This window comes from Phyllostomus discolor, chromosome X (genome assembly GCF_004126475.2).
Source record: "Phyllostomus discolor isolate MPI-MPIP mPhyDis1 chromosome X, mPhyDis1.pri.v3, whole genome shotgun sequence".
In the NCBI taxonomy this organism is placed as follows: Eukaryota; Metazoa; Chordata; class Mammalia; order Chiroptera; family Phyllostomidae; genus Phyllostomus; species Phyllostomus discolor.
Window position 1 is genome coordinate 86122890 of NC_050198.1, and position 4077 is coordinate 86126966.

The 4077-nt window shown below is 33.2% G+C and overlaps 1 pseudogene; it reads right to left on the bottom strand.

The window, feature by feature from the left end:
* Positions 1–2754: 2754 nt before the first annotated feature.
* On the bottom strand, positions 2755–3850 carry LOC114505474 (annotated as a pseudogene).
* Between the last annotated feature and the right edge of the window lie 227 nt (positions 3851–4077).

The window sequence follows — 4077 nt, forward strand, 5'->3', positions numbered from 1 at the left end:
TTCTTGAACAGCATTAAAAGTTTTTAAAAAGAATATAAAATTAGCTAACATCTTAAGTTTAGGCCAGGTACTCATGGCTACAGGTGTAATCTTATAAAAATAGATGTTCTCAGCCCTAGCTGAGTAGCTCAGTTAGTTAGAGCATTGTCCCTATATGCCAAGGTGGCAGGTTTGATCCCTAGTCAGCACATACAAGAATCAACCAATGAAGGCATAAATGAAACAACAAAATCAAAGTGTGTGTCTCTCTTTGTTTTTCTCTCTAAAAGTCAATAAATAAAAGAATAAAAAAATTTACTCTCCATACATGTTCCTTGAAGAGTAATTTTTAATTGTTTTATTTATTGATTCTTAGAGAGAAAAACAGAGACACACGCTTTGATTTTGTTGTAGACAAATGTACTTGAACAACAATAAAAAATCCCCCCCAAATTTACTCTTCACTATGTTTAATTTATAGCTTAGTATTTTAAGAAGTAGTGTATCTCATTTTTGTTCTGTGATCAGATTTTATTGTTTTTGGTTTCTAGAAAAACTTCAAAGTTCTTTAAAATTTCTTAATTTTTTTTGCAGTCTGAGTTCAGCAAAAATAAATCTATCTCTTCAGTCATGTTAATATTACTATAACATATTACAGAGAAAGTGAAACAAATTGAAGTATTTCCAGATAGGTTACTGCTAGAGTTAATCCAAAAGAGTAATTACAGAATATCTTTTTAATTAGTTGCATTAAGTTCAAAATTAAAGTATAGAAGTTCTTAACTAGAATTTTCCTTTTTAAGATATACATGTGATATAGTTTGAAAGTGCAAATAGAAAATTTTATTCCCTTCTACATATACTAAGCATCTAAATACTATGTAATGTGAGGAAGAATTGAAAGACCTGGAAGGGAATAGATTTATTGATGGGGTGTCCTTTAATTGCTGTCACATTTTCTTTATCCATCAATGGATACTTAGTTTACTTTCATATCTTGGTGATTATAAATAATGCTGCAATGAACATTGTGGTTCATATATCTTTCTGAGTTAGTGTTTTTGTTTTCTTCAGATGAAAACCCAGAAGTAGAATTGCTGGGTTGTATGGTAGTTCTATTTTCAATTTTTTTAAACTGCTATACTTTTTTCCATAGTGGCTGCACCAATCTGCATTCCTACCAACAGTTGTTATTAGTTGATTCATTGATCATAGCCATTCTACGGGTTTGAGGTGATATCTCTGTGTGGTTTGATTTGCATTTCCCTGATGATTAGTGATGCTGGGCATCTTTTCATGTGTCTGTTGGCCATCTGTATATCTTATTTTTTTATTTTTAAAAAATGTTTATTGATTTTATTGGGGTGACATGTATATCTTCTTTGAGAAATGTATATTCAGGTCCTCTGTCCATTTTTAAATTGGATTGTTTTATTTATTTATTTATTTTTAAAGTTGGTCCAACTATATTGAAATCTGTTACAGAAGACACAATTCCAAATAGAGCCACTGTATGTGGTTTTAAGGCCTATAGAAATCTGAATTATGTTCTACTACAAAAGAATGTAAAGTACATTAAATTCAACCTATAGTGTAAAAAGAAATCTAAAAATGAATAGTATGTCCTCCTGAAATTAAATATTTGCAAATGAGCTTTTCCTAAGCACTTATATGTAGTTATAGCTCTTTTAAAATTCAAATAACCAGTTTCAGTTTAATGAGAAAATCTACACTTACTGTAATGTGAAATATGTACACATTTTGAGATACTTCAGCTGCAAGTTTCATAAATTACAGGAAGTTTGGACATACTTCGTTGCTAGATGAAAAAAATGTCACTTATGTAAGGGGAAATTATACTAGATTAGCAGTTTTATTTGCTTTAAATTTTTATTGTATTTTTGCCATTACCATTTAGTCCCTTTATACCACCCTCCCCCCAGCAATCACCACACTGTTGTCCATGAACCCTTTTTCCTTTTTGCTCAATCCTTCCATCCCCTAAACTCCTCTTCCCCCAATTTAGCTGTCATCCTAGATTAGCAGTTTTTAATGAACAATAGTTTAATATACTATTAGAGAGAAATCACCTCTTGCCTTACAAATGCAAAATAAATATTCTAGACTCCCCTCTCAGTGGAGACCATTGCTATAGAGGCTCTGAAATTCAGTAAATTAGTGAATAAAACAAGACAGGCTTCAACCTGAAAATTGGCCAAAACACATTTCCTGAGGGAAGCATTGTTGATCATTTTTGTTAGGCAGTTTCTTGATCTTCAAGCAATTTTTTAAAACCTGCCCCATTTCCAATATCACTCTGAAAATGAAGAGAATAAATCTAATGGCCCTTACAGCAACCGTCAACACATAGATGCAATGTTTTAACTCTTGTCTTCTGATATTTCATCCCATTTCCTACTGACAGTGTCTCTGACTTTCCTTAGAATATTTAAGGTTCTCTGTAATACAAACCAACCCTTGCTTTTTTTAGCTTCAGGAAAAACACATCTTTTGAAAAATGTGTTAGAAAATACCCTTCAAGTCCTGTACCTACCATATTTTTCAGATTATGAGACGCACCCCCAACCCCAGCAAATTTGAGAGGAATAATGATTGTTAATTCTGCTGTTGAGTTCTGTTTACATTTACATTGGTGAAATATTATGTTATTTATGTTATTAAATATTTTACCACATTTTTTTGCTTCAAAATTTTTTTCCTATTTTTCTCTAAAACTTAGGTGTGTCTTATGGTCTGAAAAATATGGTAATTTCCTGATATATAAAGCATGTAAGCAGGTGGTATCCCCTGGGGCTGTCTAAGGATTACTTTTATACCAACTATTTAGAAAGTTCTCTTGACTTCTAAGTTTGCCTTTAGAGATTAGAATTCAACATAGGAGCAAATTCAGTTGTCAAACATCTGTTCCTAGTTTAGAGCAAAGCTGTACAATATCAGAAAACTCCATTTATTGAACTTTATCTCAAGGACACTTAAAGTTTTTAAAAATAGCCATCTAGGCCCCAATGTAGACCATCAACCTACTTAGACACACATATGGCACATAAAATTTATTTTTTTTCCATTTTTTCTGAAAGAAGTATGGTGTTTATGGCTGATAGATGAACATTTAGATAAAATCTGTTGCCAAGGAACACAGTGTTTAACTAGGTAAGAAAATCATTCTGGTAACCTGACACATGGCCAATATTCTAAGACTAGAATTAAAAGCATTTTTTTAGATTCTGTCCTTTGATAATTTTCAGAGGAAACCATGAAGCGGCTTCTGGCTTAGTAGAGATATTAATCAAAGGTTGGAAAAAATGGCAGGTTTGCAGACATTGGGTAAAGGATGTAAAAATCAACAGGCCAAAGGAGTGAGTTTTTCATGATGGGATTCTTATTGCTCACTGGTTTGCGGCCAGTTTTCTATAGCCACCTCTTCCAGCATCATAGTTCTGTAAATACTCATCTTGTACTTGGCCCAAAGGCCATCCACAGCTGTACTGCCAGCCCTTCTTAAAGCCTGCATTCTAGTCTGTGTGAATGATCTGGTCATCCAGTTCATTTAAGTACCACATGGCATTTTTTTTTCTGCATCTCCTCTTGAATAGTATTCTACAAAGTAGAAAGCACATGCTGTTTTCTTTATTTTATCCTGGTCCATAATTATTTTCTTTATATCACCACTTTTACTGAAGAGTTCATAGATTTGTTCTTCAATTGTGTGAAAGGAAAGATTTCCAACATACAATGCATCACTTCTCTTCAATAATTTTTCCTGTTCCTCATTGTCACCCTGGAAGTTCTGGTTCCAGTACTGGCTCAGCTCCACGAAGGAAACTCTGTGCAGTGCCTTCAGGAGGCCACCCAACAAAGTTCAGATAGGTGGACAACCATGAAATGTCATGAGCATTTCTTTTTCCTTAAGACAATTGGCCTCATTTGATTTTTGGGTTACCATATTTTCCTACTTTTCTCCTATCTTACTGCTTACTTATCACTCTTCTCATTTTTCCATCCTCTTAATGTTGGAAGTCCCAGGACTCAGTGTTTGAACTTTTTATAGAAGAATCATTTATACTCACACATTTATGA